Here is a 24,380-nt window from a genome sequence, read left to right on the forward strand (position 1 = left end):
GAGGACAACAGTAAAACAATGAAGAAAATAAATGAAGCTAAACTCTAGTTTCTAGAAATGATTGTGCCCAGCCAAGGAGGCAAAATGGATTCAACAGATTATAGGATGCAGTTATCAAATCACCTCATACAAACACTATCATTAATTACAAAGAAATCCTCAGTCCCTGACAGACACATTCTTACTGTTTTTCCTTGTTACTGTTCTAGAAAACATTTTTCTTCCTGTTTCCAGAAAATCTAGCACAGATATAAGTAGTCCATCTTTACCTTGCCTGGTTGCAAAGTAGGATGATTATGCATGTGGGAGCTGAATTCGTAATACAACTCTGCTAAAGTATAACCCAGGAGGAAAATACCAGCCTGTTCCAGACCCGTGTCAGCAGTAAGCCTTTGCCAGGAAGGTCCGAAATGAAACAGAAAAGTAGGTTCTTGTTTCTTACATACAAAGTTGAAGGAAACATTCCCATCAGCCTCTAAACAGGAAAAGAAATCCTATTGCTTTGAAAACAACAATATTATATTTGTCTCATTTGATTTTTCAAACCAAGAGAAAGAGGTTTCAACTCACAACACTGTCTTACCCTTTTCCACCTATAACAAACAGTACTGTTGAAACCAAGCAGGACCCTGCGGGGCCCTCCTGGGGTACAAAATCCTTTCTGTGTCTCCTGCTTCTTGTTTGTAGGGAAAAGGCTTTAGCCTCCTAGACCTGCCCTCCAAAGGGCAGATTCAAACAGTTACTAATTAGGGGACTGAGGGAATGCAGAAACAAAGGAAAAGTAGTCAAGAAACAATAGTGCAGGCATAAAGCAGAGTCCTAGCTCCTCCTCATGGGATATACATAACAATCTGATGCATATCTCTGAGTTCTTCTGTAAGAACTAAGACCCCCACCCAGGTGGAGGTTGGTAACTTCAGGCTGAGCACAAGTACGTGGATCCCAGACTGGCTGGAACAAGAAGCCTGAAGACTAAGACTCCTGGCAGCCACCTTGTTACCTCCCCACCAACCAATCAGAAGAAAGTCACACACCCTGCAATGCTCACCCCAAATTTTGCCTTTAAAAACTCTTCCCTGAAAACCACAGGGGAATTCAAATCTTTTGAGCAACAGCTGCCCATTCTCTTTGCTTGGCCCTTGCAATAAACCTTTCTCTGCTCCAAACTCCATCATTTTGGCTTGCTGGGGCACATGAACTTGGGTTCAATAATACTGCAGACATCAAGAAAAGAAAAATTCACTGGAATGTGAATTAATCAGATAGTAGTTTTAAGACCCTTGCAGAAGATCATGTTAAAGTGATCAGGTTTCTTAGGTTTCATTGTCATCACCTGCTGTGCTAACTAAGTGTCCAAAACTGTCATGCCTTCTTGGGAATAAAATAACCTATCCCTACACATGCTATTTTAAGTCCTTTCATTTCATCCTGCTTTTGAAATGACTTTATTTTCGGACACCCCAGATGTAATCCCTTCGCTGACCACAAAGTGGTTTGTTCTGAAAAATGCTGTAAAGAGCAAATTCTTTGAATCCATATTTCCTCAGTTGACATGACCAAGCTGTTACGATTTCTCAGTGACATGTGGCACTTGCATCTGTAACAAGTCATAACCAGAGGAAACTCTGGCAGCATAGTGGTTGCACAATTTAGACTCAACCATTGGAGGAGTTAAGTATTTTGGTCTTGAATTCCAGTGTGGCTTAAGGAATGTTAGCAGTCTTTTTCCAAAGTTGTGGTGCACATACAACCCAGTCAATTCCCTTACACAAGGCTTAGTCACTATCCCCTGTATATTTTGTGTGTGGCAAATTAATGTAAACTCATCTTTGTTTGGCTTCTTCCAAACTGTAATTCATTAAATTCTCTACTGGTGAGTTGTTCCACTTCTTTAGTCTGGGAAAAGTCTTTTCCAGATAGTCATCTGTAATGTTGGCCATTCCTCTTCTTTGCATAAGTACAATTTAACTAGTCATAAAACACCCCAGGGGGTCCATCCAAGTTCCCTTGGAAGCTTCAAAGCCAGGAAGACACAAGGACAAGTTTTTCTTGAACTCCTTTCCACTCCCCACTCCAGAGCCCATGGCTCTCCATGCTGGAGACCCAACCATGATATCAACTCCTGAGTTCCCAGATATACCTGTTCCTAAAAATCCTAATTGCTTCCAATAGGCCAAGACCTTTACTGACTTAACTAGAAATAAGGACAGCCATACTTCTTCCAACTCAAGGTACTTCCCTGTCTCAAGAAGGAGACTGATGGAAGTAGCAATAAAGTTTCTAGAACAAACCTTTTATACCAGCAATCAGGAAAAAGGAAATGCTCAATACTTAAAATATGGTATTCTGGTAAATACGACCAAGAATTATAGCTTGTAGTTCTCTGTTTCTCACTTACTTGTTGGTCTTATGTAAATCTCCCCATCTCTTGGGGCCTCTCATCTCTAATATCTTTCTAGATTTCAAAGTCTATGATTCTACTGATATGAAAATTCAAGGGGTATGGTAAGGAGATCATTTAATTATTTTTATTTATTTTATTTTTTTAAATGTGGTAAAAACTACATAACACAAAATTTGCCAGTTGAGTCGTTTCAAGTGCACATTTCAATGGTATGAACTACATCTACATTGTGCAATCATCACCATCAGCCATCTCCAGAACATTTTTCATCTTCCAAAACTAAAATTTTGCACTCATTAAATAACAACTCCATTTCTCCTTGCCTTCAGCCCCTTGCAAACACAATTGTACTTTCTGTCTCCATGATTCTGATTACTCTATGTATCTCACATATGCAAAATAACATGGTATTTGTCCTTTTTCTGACTGGTTTATTTTACTAGTATAATATCCTCAAGGTTCATCCATGTTGTAGCATGTATTATTAAAGCTGAATAATATTTTATTTTATATAAACACCACTTATCTGTTAACGGAAACTTAGGTTGCGAGAAAATTGATTTTTTAAATTATCTACTATAGTGTTAATTTCCTTCCAGATCATGTTCTTAGCTACATGTCAAAATCACCTAGGGGTTTTTAAAAATACAGGTTACTGGGCTTAACCCTAGATTTACTAAATCAGAATTTCCATAGCAGGGGCCTAGAAATCTGTATTTTAAGAAAACTGAAGGTCTATGTTCTTATCAAAAAGTAATTGTGCATCTGTCCCCTCCTAAAAAAAAACTGTTTGTGGGATGATCTGAGTACCAGTCTCTATACCACATACAATATAGAACTGCTAAGTTGTAGTTACAACTTAAACATGAAACAAGTCAAGAAAAAAACGCATGTGTGTGGAGGGAGTAGATGAGTCCCTAGTTCTTCTAGCCGGAGGTAAAGCATTGGAGCTGGACCAAAACAAGAAAACCCTGGCAATAATGCATGCTGGGAGACTGTGATTTTCACTGCACTTTTTTGGTTCACAGATTTAAGGACCGAATCATGGAAGTAGTATGCATGGAAGTAGAATTGCACCTTGATGCATCAAGCAGCTCTATATGGATGCTAATCAGATACTGAAAACCTTCCAATAGGTAAAGATCCTAGAAAGAGATTCCTCCATAAAAATAAGTGTAAAGTTAGCAGAGCCGTGTAAAAATCACAGAGACTGTCTGCTGACAATCTCCATTTGGCAAAAATCATTACATTTAAAGAATGAATAAAGAGACAAAAATTAACATGGAATTTATAGACATGACAACACGAGGGAAAGAGAACAGCACATTAAGACTCAGATGATAGAAAATTAGGGAAAGCTGGTCATTCTCAAAGGGATGTCAAAGATATGACTTTTACAAAAGAGGCAAAAAATAAAAAAGAAAACTCATGCATAATGAAAAAACAGGCTATGAATATGAGGTAAGATGATACTGCTATGACAAATGAAGCCCCACATTTCAGTGGAATAAGAAATAAAACTTTATTGCTCTGGTATGTGAAATCCAAAACAGATGTTCCTGATTAGCAGACAGCTCTCCTCCAATTGGCAATTCAGGGAACTAGGCTCTTTCTACCACGTGGCTTCACCATCTTCAACACATGGCTTTTAAGATTGCCATGGAATGGGAAATAGCATGGGAGACCACACATGGGAGATTTTTATGGGCCAGGTGTGGAAGTGATTTGTATCTGTTCTTCATATACTCCATTGGTAAATTATGCTCACATAACTTCAAGAGGGGCTGAGAAATTGTTGTCTAGTGGGTGCGCAGGAGAAAGGAGAAGCAGATTACGTGAACAGCTAGTCAGTCTCTAGCACCCTGACTACAAAATGTCTACAGAATGAAATGCACATACAACAACCTGGGGAGAATAGAGGGCTGGGGGAGATGAAGTCGAAATAAAAGAGCAATAACAAATGAAAGCCAATGCAGGAAGCAAAGAGGAAAACTGAAATGGCAGGATATGGAACAGACTTATGAAGCCTTCCCAGAACACAGAAGAAGGAGAAAAAGATCTGAAAATAGTAAAAGAAAATGATAGACACGGAAAGCAGAGAGGTGAGAACAGAGATTTTAATTTCAGCCTTGGAGATGCTCTAAAACAAGAAACCAGAACAAAGAACAGAGAGGAAGTAACAAAGATGTAACTGAAGAAAAAGTTTTAAAACAGGAGACCCAAATATGCAGACATGAATAGCCAACCATGGTTCAGGTAAATGTATTGAAAGAGATCCACGCAAAATGCGCAATGGAAGAATTTCAGAATTAGAAAGATAAGGAAAAAGAAATGCAACAAGCATACATGCAAGCAAATAAACCAACAAGAGATTATAAACAAAGCAACAAAATCAGATTGGCAAACATTTTCCTCTGCTACTTGAGATGCCAGGAGACAATGTTGCAACATCTTCTGATTCTGGTGGAAGGAGTTTTGATGGAAAAAAAAAAGAATTTTATATGAAGAGACAATGTATCACTCACTACTGAGACAGCAGAATAAAGTCCTCAGAAAAGCTAGAATTAAGAAATATTTGACTCAAGTAATCCTTTACAAAGAAAGGAAAGGAAACACAGAACAAAAACAATTTTTTTTTTTGCTGAATAGCATACTCTAAATGACAGCCAATCAAATTAAATGCCTCAAGAATGGGAGTCTTGTACGTAAAAACTAGTATTGAAAGTAAACATTAAAACACATGAAACAGGAAAAATCAGAATGGTTCAAGATTGCAGAGTAGAAGGACATGTGCTCATTCCCTCTTGTGAGAGCACCAGAATCACAACTAATTGCTCAACAATCATTGACAGGAAAACACTGGAACTCACCAAATAAGATACCCCACACCCAAAGACAAAGGAGTAGCCACAATGAGATGGCAGGAGGGGCGCAATCACAATAAAATCAATCCCACAACCGCTTGTTGGGTGACTCCCAAACTGGAGAACAATTATACCACAGAAGTCCACCCACTGGAGTGAAGGTTCTGAGCCCCATGTCAGGCTTCTCAACCTGGTGGTCCGGCAACAGGAGTAGGAATTCCCAGAGAATCAGACTTTGAAGTCTAGCAGATTTGATTGCAGGATTTGACAAGACTGGGGGAAACAGAGACTCCACTCTTGGAGACTCCACTGGGGGAAACAAAGTAATATGTGCATCAGGACCCAGGGGAAGGAGCAGTGACCCCATAGGAGACTGAATAAGACGTACCTACTAGTGTTAGAAGGTCTCCTGCAGAAGCGGGGGGGTGACTGTGGCTCACTGCGGGGACAAGGACACTGGCAGCAGAAGTTCTAGGAAGCACTCCTTGGCGTGAGCCCTCCCAGAGTCCACCATTAACCCCACCAAAGAGCTTGTAGGCTCCAGTGCTGGGTCGTGCCTCAGGCCAAACAACCAGCAGGAAGGGAACTCAACCCCACCTATCAGCAGACGAGTGAATTAAACTTTTACTGAGCTCTGCCCACCAGGGCAACACCCAGCTCTACCGACCACCAGTCCTTCCTATCAGGAAGCTTGCACAAGCCTCTTAGATAGCTTCATTCACCAGAGCACAGGCAGCAGAAGCAAGAAGAACTACAATCCTGCAGCCTGTGGAACAAAAACCACACTCACAGAAAGACAGACAAGATGAAAAGGCAGAGGGCTAAGTACCAGATGAAGGAACAAGACAAAACCCCAGAAAAACAACTAAATGAAGTGGAGATAAGCAACCTTCCAGAAAAAGAATTCAGAATAATGAGAGTGAAGATGATCCAGGATCTCGGAAAAAGAATGGAGGCAAAGATCAAGAAGATGCAAGAAATGTTTAACAAAGACCTAGAAGAATTAAAGAAAAAATAACTAGAAGAGTTAAAGAACAAACAAACAGAGATGAACAATACAATAACTGAAATGAAAACTACACTAGAAGGAATCAATAGCAGAATAACTGAGGCAGAAGAATGGATAAGTGACCTGGAAGACAGAATGGTAGAAATCACTGTCGCAGGACAGAATAAAGAAAAAAGAATGTAAAGAAATGAAGACAGCCTAAGAGACCTCTGGGACAACATTAAATGCAACTATATTCACATTGTAGGGGTCCCATAAGGAGAAGAGAGAGAGAAAGGACCCGAAAAAATGATTGAAGAGATAATAGTCGAAAACTTCCCTAACATGGGAAAGGAAGTATCCACCCAAGTCCAGGAAGCACAGAGAGTCCCATACAGGATAGACCCAAGGAGAAACACACCGAGACACATAGTAATCAAATTGAGAAAAATTATTAAAAGCAACAAGGGAAAAATGACAACATATAAGAGAACTCCCATAAGGTTAACAGCGGATTTCTCAGCAGAAACTCTACAAGTCAGAAGGGAGTGGCACAATATATTTAAAGTGATGAAAGGGAAGAAACTATGACCAAGATTACTCTACCTGGCAAGGATCTTATTCAGATTTGATGGAGAAACTAAAAGCTTTACAGACAAGCAAAAGTGAACAGAATTCAGCATCACCAAACCAGCTCTACAAACCAGCTCTTCTCTAAGGGGGAAACACAAGGGAAGAAAAGGACCTACAAAAACAAACCCAAAACAATTAAGAAAATGGTAATAGGAACATACGTATCGATGATTACCTTAAATGTGAATGGATTAAATGCTCCAACCAAAAGAAACAGGCTCACTGAATGGGTACAAAAACAAGACCCACATATATGCTGTCTACAAGAGACCCACTTCAGACCTAGGGACACATACAAACTGAAAGTGAGGGGATAGAGAAAGATATTACAAGCAAATGGAAATCAAAAGAAACCTGGGGGCTTCCCTGGTGGCACAGTGGTTGAGAGTCCGCCTGCTGATGCAGGGGACATGGGTTCATGTCCCGGTCCAGGAGGATCCCACATGCCGTGGAGCGGCTGGTCCTGTGAACCATGGCTGCTGGGCCTGCGTGTCTGGAGCCTGTGCTCTGCAACGGGAGAGGCCACAGCAGTGAGGGGCCTGCGCACTGCAAAAAAAATAAAGAAAAGAAACCTGGAGTAGTGATACTCATATCAGATAAAATAGATTTTAAAATAAATAATGTTACAAGAGACAAGGAAGGACACTACATAATGATCAAGGGATCAATCCAAGAAGAAGATATAACAATTATAAATATATATGCACCAAACATAGGAGCACCTCAGTACATAAGGCAAATGCTAGCAGCTCTAAAAGAGGAAATTGACAGTAACACAATAATAGTGGGGACTTTAACACCTCACTTACAGCAATGGACAGATCATCCAAACAGAAAATTAATAATGAAACGCAAGCTTTAAATGACACAATACACCAGATAGATTTAATTGGTATTTACAGGACATTCCATCCAAAAACAGCAGATTACACTTTCTTCTCAAGTGCACATGGAACATTCTCCCGGATAGATCACATCTTGTGTCACAAATCAAGCCTCAGTAAATTTAACAAAATTGAAATCATATCAAGCATCTTTTCCAACCATGACGCTATGAGATTAGAAATCAATTACAGGGGAAAAAACGTAAAGAAACACAAACACATGTAGGCTAAACAATACGTTACTAAATAACCAAGAGATGACTGAAGAAATCAAAAAGGAAATAAAAAAGTACCTAGAGACAAATGACAACAAAAACATGATGATCCAAAACCTGCGGGATGCAGCAAAAGCAGTTCTAAGAGGGAAGTTTATAGCAATACAATTCTACCTCAAGAAACAAGAAAAATCTCAAACAATTAACCTTACATCTAAAGGAACTAAAGAAAGAAGAACAAACAAAACCCACAGTTAGTAGAAGGAAAGAAATCATAAAGATCACAGCAGAAATAAATGAAATAGAAACAAAGAAAACAATAGCAAAGCTCAATAAAACTAACAGTGGTTCTTTGAGAAGATAAACAAAATTGATAAACCTTTAGCCAGACTCATCAAGAAAAAGAGGGAGAGGACTCAAATCAATAAATTTAGAAATGAAAAAGGAGAAGTTGCAACAGACACCGCAGAAATACAAAGCATCCTAAGAGACTACTACAAGCAACTCTATGCCAATAAAATGGACAACCTGGAAGAAATGGACAAATGCTTATAAGAGTATAACCTTCCAAGACTGAACCAGGAAGAAATAGAAAATATGAACAGATCAATCACAAGTAATAAATGGAAACTGTGATTAAAGATCTTCCAACAAACCAAAGTCCAGGACCAGATGGTTTCTCAGGTGAATTCTATCAAACATTTAGAGAAGAGCTAACATCCATCCTTCTCGAACTCTTCCAAAAAATTGCAGAGGAAGGAACACTCCCAAACTCATTCTACAAGGCCACCATCACCTTGATACCAAAACCCGACAAAGGTACTACAAAATAAAGAAAATTACAGACCAATATCACTGATGAATATAGATGCAAAAATCCTCAACAAAATACCAGTAAACAGAATCCAACAATGCATTAAAAGGATCATACACCATGATCAAGTGGGATTTATCCCAGGGATGCAAGTATTTTTCAATATATGCAAATCAATCAACGTGATACACCATATAAACAAACTGAAGAATAAAAACCATATGATCATCTCAGTAGATGCAGAAAAAGCTTTTGACAAAATTCAACACCCATTTATGATAAAAACTCTCCAGAAAGTGGGCATAGATGGAACCTACCTCAACATAATAAAGGTCATAAATGACAAACCCACAGCAAACATCATGCTCAATGGTAAAAAACTAAAAGCATTTCCTCTGAGATCAGAAACAAGACAAGGATGTCCATTCTCACCACTATTATTCAACATAGTTCTGGAAGTCCTAGCCACGGCAATCAGAGAAGAAAAAGAAATAAAAGGAAGACAAATTGGACAAAAAGAAGTAACTGTCACTGTTTGCAGATGACATGATACTATACGTAAATAATTCTAAAGATGCCACCAGAAAACTACTAGAGCTAATCAATGAATTTGGTAAAGTTCCAGGATACAAAATTAATGCACAGAAATGTCTTTCATTTGTATACACTAACAACGAAAGATCGGAAAGAGAAATTAAGGAAGCAATCCCGTTCACCACTACAACAAAAAGAATAAAATACCTAGGAATAAACCTATCTAAGGAGACAAAAGACCTGTATGCAGAAAACTATAAGACACTGATGAAAGGAATTAAAGATGACACAAACAGATGGAGAGATATACAATGTTCTTGGATTGGAAGAATCAATATTGTGAAAATGACTATACTACCCAAAGCAATCTACAGATTCAATGCAATCCCTATCAAATTACCAATGGCATTTTTTTACAGAACTAGAAAAAGAAAATCTTAAAATTTGTATGGAGACACAAAAGACCCCGAATAGCCAAGGAAATCTTGAGGGAAAAAAAAAGGAGCTGGAGGAATCAGGCTCCCTGACTTCAGACTATACTACAAAGCTACAGTAATCAAGATGCTATGGTACTGGCACAAAAACAGAGATATAGATCAATGGAACAGGATAGAAAGCCCAAAGATAAACCCACGCACCTATGGTCAACTAATCTATGACAAAGGAGGCAAGGATATACAATGGAGAAAAGACAGTCTCTTCAATAAGTGGTGCTGGGAAAACTGGGCAGCTACATGTAAAAGAATGAAATTAGCACACTTCCTAACATCATACACAAAAATAAACTCAAAATGGATTAAAGACCTAAATGTGAGACCGGACACCATGAAAGTCTTAGAGGAAAACATATGAAGAACCCTCTTTGGCATAAATCACAGCAAGATCTTTTTTGACCCACCTCCTAGAGTAATGGAAATAAAAACAAAAATAAACAAATGGGACCTAATGAAACTTAAAAGCTTCTGCACAGCAAAGGAAACTATAAATTTGATGAAAATTCTCAATAACAATGAAAACAAAGACTGAAAGACATTGAGAATCTGGGAGAAATTAGCACTAGCTAAAAGATGGTAGAGCTGTAGTTCCTGACACACACTCTACCTTGGCTTCATGGAACAACATTCCAAAGAAGGAGCTTCCTGCCTCTGCCTCTAGCTATCCATGTACTCAGAGTGGGATGAATTGGGAGACTGGGATTGACATATATACACTAATATGTATAAAATAGATAAGTAATAAGAACCTGCTCTACAAAAAATAATAAATAAAAATCAAAAAAATAAGCATGAAAAATCAAAAAATAAAATTTTTAAAAAAACCATGAAACAGGGCTTCCCTGGTGGCGCAGTGGTTGAGAGTCCGCCTGCCGATGCAGGGGACACAGGTTCGTGCCCCGGTCCGGGAAGATCCCACATGCTGCGGAGCGGCTGGGCCCGTGAGCCATGGCCGCTGAGCCTGCGCGTCCGGAGCCTGTGCTCCGCAACGGGAGAGGCCACAACAGTGAGAGGCCCGCTTACCACACACACAAAAAAAACAAACAAAACCATGAAACATAGCTCAGAATTTTTAAAATGTTTGCTTATAAAGTTGAATGCAAATGTCCAAAATAATTAAAGGAAATATATAATATAAAACAATGTAGTTACACTAATCTAGCTTATATTACCAGAAACTAGGAAGTGATTATAGGGATGAGAGGGGGGTTGGGGAAAGAGTGAAAATATGCACTAGTCTTTAAAATGCACTTTTCAGTCTTGATGTTAGAAAGAATATTAGGGAACTTTGGGTTAAAAGGAGGCTTTTAAAGTTTAAAGTTAATGACAAGTATAATTTCAAATAGGATACGAATTCTGGCTTAGAGAGAATCTGGGTGACAATCCCCAATCATCCTCTTTCAATTTCTAACTAAATAGCTGTTGAAAACAAAATTTGATGAAAATTCTCAATAACAATGAAAACAAAGACTGAAAGACAATTAGAATCTGGGAGGAATTAGCACCAGGTAAAAGACAGTTGGTGGAGCTATACTTTCTGACACACACTCTACCTTGGCTTCATGGAACAAAATTCCAAAGAATGAGCTTCCTCCCTCTACCACCATCCATCCATTTACTCAGAGTCCCAGGACCTATAACCACCAGGACACTGCAAATACCCCTCTCTACCCACTGAGAGATGCTCTCTAAAGCAAAGTAACCTCTGTCTAATTCCAGATACTGCAAACTCCTGAAAAACAATCAGCCACAAAGTAAAAGACAATTTCTGGGTGCGGTGCATTTTCTGAGACAAGTAGTCCTGATAGACACAGTACTTGGGTAGGAAAGGACGGAGACACAATGCACGCCTATAATATAATTTTTCAGACACTGCCATCAGTTTAAATGAAAAATAAGCTAATGGTGGGGGCAGAAGGAAGAAAGGAAGAAAAACAAAAAGAAAACCCACCTAGAACAGAGCAGAGATATACTCCATAGAAGCAAGCAATATAGAAACAGGGACATTTTCACGAATTGTGGAGATGAACCTGCCGTAAAGCTAGAGATCTGAACAATGATGAGAAGAGTGAGATGACTGTGTAACCCACCTGGTTCCACCAAGTTATAAAATATGGAAGGAGGGAAACTAAGAAGAAAGTGACAACAAAGAGCCTATAAAAAAAGTATTGCAGAAGGAAAAGGATAAAGACATCATGGTTGGGACTTCAAGGTAGATTGAAAACATAGTTACCTCTGCTTTCTCTTGATATCCCAGTCAAAATATTTAAAGGAATTTGAAACACGCACACACACACACACACACACACACACACACACACACACACACACGGCATTAACTTAAATTCAAGAGAACAAAGGGAAAAAAGATAAGAGTAGACGAGAAATAGGAACAAAAATTTGAAAAGCAGAGAAAAGAGAAGTATCTAAGCCTGCAGGGGTGCTGATGGTGAGGAACAGGTAAATATACAAGCCAGTTGGCACCACAGGAACCCAGAAAGTCTTCAGGCTTTTATAGGTTAGAATTTAGAGCAGAAGTGTTGCTTAAAAGTATATGAAGGAAGCAGATATACCCTGAACTCTGTGAAGCCTGGCAGATACTCACCCCTAACTGGCCAAGGTAAACGCTGTGGACAAGCTGAACCAGAAATTCTGGACTTAGGAATTCTAAGAGCAGAGCTAGAGTTCTGTAACATAAGAACTGAAAGATCAAACCAAGAGGTCCAACATATACAACTGTGACACTCAGGCCCCCTCCCTTCTACTTGGCTCTAAAACATGGCAGTGATTTATGTCAGAGTGTTCTGACTATATTTTCCTCTAAGAGTTTTATAGTGTCTGGCCTTACATTTAGGCCTTTAATCCATTTTGAATTTATTTTTGTGTATGGTGTTAGGAAGTGGTCTAATTTCATTCTTTTACATGTAGCTGTCCAGTTTTCCCAGCACCACTTATTGAAGAGGCTGCCTTTTCTCCATTGTATATTTTTGCCTCCTTTGTCAAAGATAAGGTGACCGCAGGTGCGTGAGTTTGTACAATGGAATATTAGCTACAAAAAGGAATTAAACTGAGTTATTTGTAGTGATGTGGATGGACCTAGAATCTGTCATACAGGGTGAAGTAAGTCAGAAAGAGAAAAACAAATACTGTATATTAACGCATATACATGGAATTTAGAAAAATGGTAATGATGAAGTTAGTGGCAGGGCAGGAATAGAAACGCAGACATAGAGAACCGAGTTGTGGACACAGGAGGGGAAGGGGAGGCTGGGGCGAACTGAAGGAGTAGCATGGACATATATACACTACCAAATGTAAAATAGCTAGCTAGTGGGAAGCAGCCGCATAGCACACAGAAATCAACTCGGTGCTTTGTGACGACCTAGAGGGGTGGGATGGGGAGGGTGGGAGGGCGGCTCAAGAGGGAGGGGATATGGGGATATATGTATACATATAGCTGATTCACTTTGTTATACAGCAGAAACTAACACAACATTGTAACGCAATTATAATCCAATAAAGATGTAAAAAAAAAAAACCTTTTTTTTTTAAAATGGCAGCCACACTTACGCCCTATAGGCAGGGATTGGAGTCCTCACTGGGGAAACACACCTGCCCAGGAGATAAGACATACAGGTACTGACAGCTGGGGATCCTCCCAGAAAAATGTCTGAATCTCTGTCCACTCAAACTTTAGTGAAGCTGTTACTTGAAAAGCCTCTCTCACACTGCACACAGCTACAATCAGCTTTAAGTGGCCAATCACTGGAGGTTGAGGAGAATCCCAAATATTGAGACTAAGATACACAAACAGAAACAAAGAAACTCAGGGGAGCTAGAGACAACAGAAGTAATTTTTTTTAAAAAATAAAAATTAATATCCTCAAAAAGGTGAGAGAAATATTGACTCCAAAAGGAAAAAAACACAGAAATCTATTTTTAAAAGATATGTTCAGGAAAACATAAAGAAGCTTCTGGATATTAAGGATTTGATAAGATAAATGCAAAATTCAATTAAAATGTCAAAAAAAAAGTTGAGAAAATCTGCCAGGAAGGACCAAAAGGACAAAAGATGGAAAATAGGGAAAACATAAGAATATTAGAGATAAAAACCAGGACGGTCAATATCCAAGTAAAGAAAGGACAAGAAAGATTAGAGAAAATATAAAAGAGAAAAATATCAAATTAAAATATAAATTTCTAGACCCAGATAGCATGATCTCCCATATCGAAGGTCTACTTCACACAACTAAATGAATGAACAGACACTTCCCAAGTTACTTGGTTGTGACATTCAAGAACCTCAGAGATGAAGGTCCTAAAAGCCTCCCAAAAGTAACACTAGACTCCACAAATAAATATAGTGAGGACGCCAAATTATAAAAGAAAAATATTTGGAAACTGTAATTCTATATCCTGCCAAAGGAGCAAAAAAGTGTGAGGGTAGAATAACAAAAAAATTTTTTTGACCTGTGAATTCTCAAAATGTTACTTCACTTACAACTTTTCTTAGAAGTTCCTGGAAAATAAGCTCTACTGAAGCAAGGTAAGAAACTAAGAAAGAGGTACACAAGAGTCCAGGAAAGAAAGGGCTCAAAACAGTAAAGTGAATTCTGATGAAGGGGGTGATGATGGTGATGATGGTGAAGGGGAATTTAACATAGCGGGAAAGCAAAGTCTCAAGATGATAGCTGTGCTGCTGGTCCAGAGAGCACACAGTCCTAAACAAAGTAGGACGGATTCCAGAAAGGACATCTCCAGGAGATAAATAAGACTGATAAATTGAGAGGAGATTAATCTTCAGTGAAAATATTTAAGTATGAATTAATGATAAAAATGAAAATCAATCAAATAATAAGTATTAGGGAGAGCAAAACAATTGTATTTATGTGATATTACATGGCTAATGAGGGATATATACATAGTCATGATAATGTAAACATTAAATACTGATTGATAGAAAAATTATGAAAATACTCTTTTGGGATATGCAGGGAGAGGTATATTAGAGAGATAATATTAAGGAGATAATCCTCATATCCCATAGTATGACGATAAAGACAAAACAATAAATTAAAGAGATAGCAATATAAGCATGTTATTTAAACCAAGAAGGTAATTACCAGAAGAAACTAAATGAAAGAGTTCAGAAGTGTTGTCCTTGGACAGCAGAAATTAAATGGTCAGAGTTAAGCCAAAATGAGGCAAAGAATTACTTTCCTTTGCTGTAAACTTCTTTAGGCTATCTGTCATTTTAATGAGAATATTAAATATAATTTAATAAGAAAAAGGATGTAATTGTATGAGAAAATATCTGAATGATACAGAAGAAGAGTGTATCTCTGAAACGATCTAATACAGGATTCAAGAGAACTTTTCAGGAAAATGCTCAGCATCTTCAACTAAGAACAAGATAAAACCTCTATAAACAAGATTAGAAAAATCATAAGTAAAAAAAAAAAACAAGATAGAAAAGACAACTTGAAATTAGAAAGGACTGAAACAGAGCTAACAACATGAGAGCTGAATAAAAATCAACACTGGAAACATTATGTAAGGAACATAAGAACCGTTGCAGAAAATGGAAACAATATTATGGAGAACAAAGAGCCATCCAAGAAGATGGAGAAAAAGGACAATAAGGATGAAAATGATAGAAGGATCATGGAGATTGAGGTCAGAGAAGAGGACCAATATAAGACACAGTGTTCATAAAGAAAAGCTCAAAATAAATAAAAATAATAACCAGAGCCTGCAATGGGCTGAATGTTTATTTCCCCCCAAAATTCACATGCTGAAACCAAACCCCCAATGGGATGGTATTTGGAGGTGAGGGCCTTTGGGAAGTGATGAGTGATTAGATTTGGGAAAGGGATTAGTGCCCTTATAGAAGAGGTCTGGGAGTACTCTGGACCCTTCCGCTGTGCGAGGTTATAGCAATGCCACAGCTGTCTATGAACAAGAGAGCTTACAACCAGAAAGACGTCTTTCCTCACCAGACACTGAATCTGCCAGCACCTTGATCTTGGACTCCCCAGCCTCCAGGACTGTGAGAAATAAATTTATGTTGTTTATAAGCCACTCAGTCTATGGTACTTTGTTACAGCAGCCTGGACAGACTAATACAAAGCCTTTATAGAACAAACTATTCTGAGCTGAAGGAAATAACCTCTGTATGTATGTTAAAAGGCTCACTCTATAGTAGAAAATTATCAATGAAAAGCACACCCTTGAAAAAGTTTTACCAAAAAAAGGAGGAAGGAAAAAGATCCTATAAATAATCGGGAAGAAAATATATGTTCCCTTAAAAAGAATGATGGTCAAGGATAATAGTCAATAAAGCAACGTCCAGAGAATATTAACAGAATAAGGGTGTAACCCCCCAATTTTATACCTTGCCAATTTGTAGCTCATACATTAGGGCAGAAAAAGACATTCTCTCTCTTTTTTTTTTTTTTTGATTTAAGTATAGTTGATTTACAATGTTGTGTTAGTTTCTAGCATATAGCAAAGTGATTCAGTTATACATATGTATACATATTCTTTTTCATATTCTTTTCCATTATGGTTTATTACAGGATATTGAATATAGTTCCGTGTGCTATACAGTAGGACCCTGTTGTTTACCTATTTTATGCATAATAGTTTGCATCTGCTAACCCCAAACTCCTAATTTATCCCTCCTCCACCCCCTTTCCCCTTTGGTAACCATAAGTTTGTTTTCTAAAGACATTCTCATTTATTATATAAGTGTTCACCTTATTAGTTTCCTGGGACTTCTGGAACAAATTACCACAATGTTCGTGGCTTAAAACACCAGAAATTTATTTTCTCACAGTTCTGAAAGCCAAAAGTTCAAAATCAAGGTGTCAGCTAGGCCACGTGCCCTCGGGAGGCTCAGAGGAAGAACTACTCCTTGCCTCTCCCAGCTTCTGATGGCTGCCAGCCATCCTTGGGGTTCCTTGGCTTATAGCTCCATCAGTCCAATCTCTGCCTCTTTCTTCCTACTGTCTTCTCCTCCCCATGTCTGTCCAAACTCCCTCAGCCTCCCTGTAATAAGGAGACATGTGATTGCATTGGGTTCACCTAGATAATCCAGGATTCCTTCTTCCTCAGCTTCATCACATCTTTTGTCATAAGAGGCAATATTTGATCTTTTGCCATATAAGGTAATGATCACAGGTTCCGGGGATTAGGATGTGGACATATCTTTGGGGCCACCATTCAGCCCACTACACCACCTATGTTAACTTCTTGAAAAAACCATTACTTGTAAATATCTGCCGACTGATTAAGAGAGTAAAACCAAGAGCTCATGAATAAGAAAACTGTGGTATAAAAGTATTGGTAGATAAAATATGACTTTCTAAATAATTGTTCAAAATCTATCTTCCTATTCAACAAAATACAGAAAAATAATTCTCAAGATAGAATGTCTATTATAAAGAAAAAAATAACAATTGTCTGTACATTAAGCCCACGTTATTTTACATGTTAGGAATTTTGAACCCTATGAATGTGCTCCTATCCAAAAATTATTTTAGGGACTTCCCTGGTGGTACAGCGGTTAAAAATCCACCTGCCAATGCAGGGGACACGGGTTCGAGCCCTGGTCCGGGAAGATCCCACATGCCACAGAGCAACCAAGCCTGTGAGCCACGACTACTGAGCCTGCGCTCTAGAGCCTGCGAGCCACAGCTACTGAGCCCACATGCCACAACTACTGAAGCCTGCATGCCTAGAGCCTGTGCTCTGCAACAAGAAAAGCCACCACGATGGGAAGCCCACGCAACACAAGGAAGAGGAGCCCCACTCGCCACAAATAGAGAAAGCCCGTGCGTGGCAGCAAGACCCAATGCAGCTGAAAATAACTAACTAACTAAATTTATACAAAAAATTATTTTAAAAGAGATGAATATTTTGGAAAAAGAGCTTAAATTCTCACCTCATACTATAAACACAAATTTTAAGTTAATTGAATATTTAAATGCAAAATTTGAAACTATGGTACCCTTGAAAATTGTTAATGAACTTAATTTTATTATGCACAAGAGCATTTAAACTATATAGTCATTTGAAGAATGAAGTTTTTATATAATTGGTTACATAAAAAATTGTTTTCTGGGCTTCCCTGGTGGCGCAGTGGTTGAGAGTCCGCCTGCCGATGCAGGGGACACGGGTTCGTGCCCCGGTCCGGGAAGATCCCACATGCCGCGGAGCGGCTGGGCCCGTGAGCCATGGCCGCTGGGCCTGCGCGTCCGGAGCCTGTGCTCCGCAATGGGAGAGGCCACAACAGTGAGAGGCCCGTGTACCACAAAAAAAAAAAAAAAAAAAAAAAAATTGTTTTCTATGCACTTAAAACCAAATTGTTTGCAAACTGAAAAACAAATAGGAAAATGTTTATAAAAATGACGAAACAGTGCAAATATTCTTATTACATGTCAGGAACTCTTTACCTATGAGAGAAATACCTAACATTGTTTTAGAAGACTTGGTAAAAGACAAGAACAAACAATTCACTAAATTTATGAACAAAATAGTCTAATAATAATTCAATTTTATTAGTAAGAATCCTTTGATTTTTACATTTCACTCATTGACACACTGGTTCTTTCAATTTTTTTTTTGTAAGTAAACAGCCATTTCAAATTGAAGTGGGTTTTGTTCTTATTTTCTATAATTTTCAAGACAGAGAAGACTTCCAGGGCTGTGGTAGAGAGAAGAGAGAACTGAGGAAGATGTAATCCCCTAGAGAGTGGGATGGACATTTGGATAGATGGGAGGTACAGGTCAGGGCAGTAGTTTGCGTGCTTGACTGAAGCATCTGCAGAGATCCTATGCAAACGCAAGGCGTTACTATCTCACTGGTGGCACTTGAAAGTATTTTATGTAGGGATTTTCAGTGAAACACATGCATAGAGTAGACGTTAGTAATACCAAAAAAATATATTTCAAATCTAATGAAGATAACCCTTGGCTCCTTACAATTAGAATCATAGGCTCTCTAGATGAGAAGGGATTCCAAATGCCATTTATTATCTATTTCAATAACTTTCTTACAACTTTCCTTCCTACACAACTTTATCAGAACCAAAACTGAAAAGCCACAATTTATGTCTTGCTTTTCCAGAACGATGAGTATTATAAATTAATATTATATCTTCAAAATCTTATTAAAGAGATTCGAAGGTTGAAAGGAATAAAAAAGAGGTACTTTTTAGTCTGGAGCCCATGATTGTCAAAAATGCATCAAGCATGATGGCAAACATTTTCAACATTTGCTTCTTCTTCCTGGAATATGTCATCATTATCATAATAAATCTTTTGACCATTACATAGGCTCTTTACTGCATGGGTTGCAATTTACCACAAGTTAGACTGAATTTAATAAAAACAGAGCAAATAACAAGTAGAAAACATATGACATGTTTACCTTATTTAATCAGGTGTTAGGAATTTCCTCAAGCCTCAGAGGATTACACTAAATATGTAAAATATGAAACACCTTTTCCAAGAACATAGCCATTATCAATAAAATAGATGCTATGGGAATTACAGGGCCCACCAGTTTGCAACTCTGGAAAATGAAGAATAAACCATATTGCTGGTGGTTAGAAATGTCCTTAACAGAGAAGTTAGTTATGCAAAATTTATTTTAAACTTTTAGTTATCAAAAGTAACCACAAAAGCATAATTCAGTGGAATGCTTTTAGACATTAAAGCTGGTAACATGCTACTGAAAGAATGAGACACAAAACATATCTCAGTGAAGATTAAGGAAAACATTTTTGTTAGAAAACCTGTTGACCTCATCGAGTGGGTTTAATATTTAAATGTGATGGACTCGGAGGAAAATGAACTACAAACACTGTGTAACTGTAAAAACAGATGGTGAGAAAAATCATGCATAAAATTTTCCTCTGCTAGTGGTTGTATAGATTGTGAATGATAGGCAAACTATATTTAGGGAATTCCCTGGTGGTCCAGTGGTTAGGACTCTGCACTTCCACTGCAGGGGGCCCGGGTTCAATCCCTGGTCAGGGAACTAATCCTGCAAGCCACATGGCTTGGCAAAAAAACCCCAAAAAACAACAACACAAAAAAACTATTTTGTATTGAATTGCAACGTAAAGAGGAAGGGACCTAATATATTCAACACCTGGAATCATCTGTAATCTGGGCCCAGGGTTATAGATATACATTAACATTTGGTAGTTTTATTCTCAGAGGTGTCATTGACCTTGATGAGATGGGGCTTATCCAGTGTAGGAAGTTATACCTTATTCAAAAGGGATGTAAGAATAACAGTGAACGTCACAAACGCAGGTATCTTTATAACAGGCCATACAAATAAGGTGAAATGAGATTAGAAAGCACCTAAGAGAGACAGAACAAAATACCTGATCATTTTGTATTCCTGGACTATATACCTACCCCCTCCAGAACTAAGATAACAATAAGATTTTCCTGATACAGATTGAAAAAGGAAAAAGTAAAACTCTATTAGCAGATGACACGATCCTGTATGTAGAAAATCCTAAGGAATCCACTAAACAACTATTAGAATAAATGAGCTTAGCAAAGTTGCAAGATATAAGATCAATCACAAAAATCACTTGTACTTCTATACAATAAACAGTCCAGAAACACTTTGCTGTACACGTGAAATCAACACAACATTTGTAAATCAGCTATAGGCCAGTATAAAATAAAAGTTTTTAAAAACAGTCCAAAAATGAAATTAAGGAAACAATTTTATTCACACTAGCATCAAAAAGAATAAAATAGGAACAAGTTATCAAAAGAAGTATGAAATGTATACTCTGAAAACTACAAAACGTTGTCAAAAAAAATTAAAGATCCAACTAAATGGAAAAACATCTTATGTTCATGGATATAAAGGCTTAGTGTTGTTAAGATGGCAAAAAAAAAAAAAAGATGACAATACCCCCCAAACTAATCTACAGTCCTTATGAAAATCCCACCTGACTTCTGTGTAGAAATGGACAGATTCTAAAATTCACATGTATTGCAAGTGACTTGAAATAACCAAAACAATCCTGAAAAAGAACAACAAAGTAGGAGGAATCACACTTCTCCATTTCAAAACTTACTACAAAGCATGAGTAATCAAAACAGTGTGGTGTTTGCATAAGGACAGACATAGAGATCAATGGAATAGAATTGAGTGTCCAGAAATAAACCCATGCATCTATGGTCACCTGGTTTTTGACAAGGGTGTCAGGGCCATCCAATGATGAAACAATAATCTTCTCAACAAATGGCACTGGGACAGATGGATAACCATAAGCAAAAACATACAACCTCACAACATATACAAAAATAAAGTCAAAATTGATTAAAGTCTTAAATGTAAGAAACTGTAGAACTCTTAGAAAAAAAACATGGGCGTAAAACTTCATGGCCTTAGGTTTGGTAAATGACTATTAGATATGATACCAAAAGCACGAGCAACACGAGAAACAAATAGACAAACTGGATTTCAAAATTTAAAACTTTCACGCTTCAAAGTACACTATGAAAAAAAGTGAAAAGATAATCCACAGAATGGGAGAAATCTGATATGTAAATCATGTATCTGATAAAGGAGTTGTATCTAGAATATATAAAGGACTCCTCCAACTCAACATTAAAAAGAGAATCCAATTAAAAATAGAGTCTGAATAGAGCTTTCTTATGTCCCTCTGTCACCCCACTCCCATTAAGAAGTAATTTTTTACTATATCAAGACAAGCTACTCTTCAAACTCTTAAATTCCTCTATAATCCATGTCACATCCCAATTCTTCACTATTCCACACTGCTCAGTCTTTGAAAATGTCTTGTCCTTTTACCGCTAAAGAAATGCAAAAATATCATGCAACATCTATCAATGTCTAAATCCCCTTAGGAATTTTGTGTTTCACAAGTCCTCTGAGGATGCCCTCTCTGGTCTTTATACCAACTTTCCAAGAAGTAAGACTGTTTAAGCCTCACTTTCTCCTCCCCACAGGGACCTGGCTTCTTCCTCTTCTGACCTCATTTTAAATACTATATTATTCTGTATTTTATACAATATAGAACTATATACTATACTGTATTCTCCTTTAATTATTCATATGCCTATGTTATTTTAACCTCAAAGAGGATTCATTTTTTATGGTAGGAGTTATTCCTTTTACTGCTGTTTTATAACAGTGCTAAATGCAGCAAAAATTTCATCAAGTTTTTTGAACTGATTAGCATCTTACCTTATTGGCTTTGATGCTGCATAATGAAATGTCACAGGACTGTTAAGACTGTTTAAAGGAATAGTGTAAAATAGTTTGGGGTACCCTCAAATTAGAAGATTACCATGAATGAAATATATCTTAGAACAGCCTAGAAGTAAGACTTATTTGAAATCTGACTTTCAAATTTCACAAATAACCAGCACTTTTATTTCTGCCGGAATGCATATTTGGATGAAGAGGTTGATACTGGATTCAAAGTTGGCTTCCTATTTCTTGTGCCTAATAGCTCTCTGGGCAACCTTTGGAAGCCACATGTTATTTTGGCATTTCTTTGGATTTATTATACAAGTAGCACATTATTTCCAGTGTCTGGGCCATCTGAAATAAGTAAAACTTCTACCTCCGTGTTTCAAGCAGTTAATGACTGCCTGAGCCCCAGTTAAGCAAGAAGGCAGCTTAGTCTTTCCACTTGCCAAACCTAGAGCAAAGATGGCTAGCAACTGGCTTGGAGGGTCCCATAAAAACAGAAACTGACTTGCATCTCCCTTAAATAGAAACTAAATACCAGCATAAGGTTTGAAATAATCTAAACCCCTATAGTTCTTTATTAGTTCTGTCTTTTTGTTGTTATTGTGGTTTTTAATACTCTTGAACCTTTCTTGGGTTCTAGTCTGAACTGGAAGTGCCAGGAAAACAACACAAAATACTGCCATTGTTTTTATGTTCTATCCAGAAGTGGGAAGCACTGAAAATATCAAGATACCATAATTAAAGTCCATCCAATTACAATTCTTGCAACAAAGAGTACAAACAGCAAGACAGTAGCCAATGTGGCTTTGAAAGGGATTAAGTCTGAGGCCCACTGGCAGAGTTTTTTTTAAGTACATATATATAAAAATCTGGAAATAGAAAAGAAATGAAACTGCTTCTTCAAGAATGATTGAAAGGCAAAGTTGTGAGCATATGTAAGTGAAAGCTACTCTAAGCCCCAGTATCCATTTTAACTATTAATATCAATGCCTTTTCTGTTAAAAGCTTTCAGTGAGTGTTAAGTAGAAATGGATGGTTAAATGTTATACTGATTCATTGCTTCTGTACAATGTCTTGAAGATATACTATAAGAATAATTTTTAAAGTGGAAGAGAATAGAAATAGAGACATGGGTATCTACCCGCAGAACAGCCAGCTTTTGAATGGCTGAGATGGAAGGCTGCAAATTTGTAACTGGGAGCAGGTTTTCAGAATGAACAATAAAGTGGTGTGTACTGAGCAGCTACTACATTATCAGCCCTGTGCACACTGAGGACCAACTGACTGAGAATTTTGGTTTTAGTAGCAGAAGCAGGAAGGAACAGCTTTAGGAGGAAAATGATGGCTTTCGTTTTAGATATGTTGTGTGTTGAGATGGGTTCGGCAGGCACTTGGATATTCAGAGCCTGGGGAAAACCTGGGAGCTAGAGCTAGAGATATAGATTGAATCTCTAAGGGTGAATAGAATCTAGAAAGAGAAGTAGATAACAGAATTAGACATGACACCGATAGGTGGATGGATGAAAGAGAGAAACCAGAGTCTAGGGCCAGCTTCATGGGTGTGACCCGCGCTGTCTCAAGGGCTCCAAGCCCAGTGAAATGCTCTGCTACTACAGTCTCAAAATTCTTATAATTTGATCTCTGAATTTGTGTCTGTAACAAAAGTTGGATGGGACCGTGGAGCACATGAGTAAGGAAAGGAACTATGCACCCTATACATGTTCACACTTCCTCGCCTTCCCGTTACATGTCATGCTGACTCTCGACACAGAGTTCCAGTGCCCACGATGTGTAGGAGAGAGTTCTGCAAGACTCAAAGTGAATACCAGGTGATCTTCGACTGAGGAAGAGAGACGGGAGGAAGACTGAAAGCCCCAAGAGGCCATGATTTCTGTTCAAACAAGAATTTGCTGGTTTGAAAGAAATCGATGCCATTCTAAGAAACAGAATAACCATGAAACCTTCTTATATCCTGTCTTACTTGTGTTACTTCCTTGTATTAGCCAAAAATAACAACATAGAAGGAAAGGGAGCGCTAAGGCGACACACATTTCCTTTCTTTCAGTCCTTCCTTACTCGCCAATGGTAGGGTCTTGGTAGCATGTGTGTATATCAAAAAGTGAATTTTAAAAACAGCAGTTTGTTTTGTGCGGTGATTCCATTGCTCTGGTGAGAATGAAATACATATGCGTGTATCAGCTAAAAAATCCTAATTGCGTAATTTCAATGATTCTACATGTAAACTAAATGCTCTTAAATTTGCATTTAAAAATTGGTGTAGAATATAA

At 37.9% G+C, this 24,380-nt stretch overlaps 1 protein-coding gene and 1 non-coding gene across 3 annotated transcripts in view; one reads left to right on the forward strand and one right to left on the reverse strand.

Annotated features, from left to right (window-relative positions):
- Positions 1-24,380, reverse strand: part of BCKDHB (branched chain keto acid dehydrogenase E1 subunit beta) — a 287,874-nt gene that overhangs the window by 12,642 nt on the left and 250,852 nt on the right. Inside the window, exon 11 of one of the 2 annotated variants that reach the window (XM_033428572.2) lies at positions 16,641-16,880. The exons of the other annotated variant lie outside the window; for it this stretch is intronic. The gene's annotated coding sequence lies outside the window, so the exon portion shown is untranslated. Of the gene's footprint in view, positions 1-16,640; positions 16,881-24,380 lie in introns of those variants that run through there. 2 annotated transcript variants of the gene reach the window in all.
- Positions 19,803-19,875, forward strand: TRNAG-UCC (transfer RNA glycine (anticodon UCC)). The gene has a single exon. It is a non-coding gene; the product is annotated as a tRNA-Gly (tRNA).

The sequence above is a fragment of the Orcinus orca genome, chromosome 12 (genome assembly GCF_937001465.1).
Source record: "Orcinus orca chromosome 12, mOrcOrc1.1, whole genome shotgun sequence".
NCBI classification, from domain to species: Eukaryota; Metazoa; Chordata; class Mammalia; order Artiodactyla; family Delphinidae; genus Orcinus; species Orcinus orca.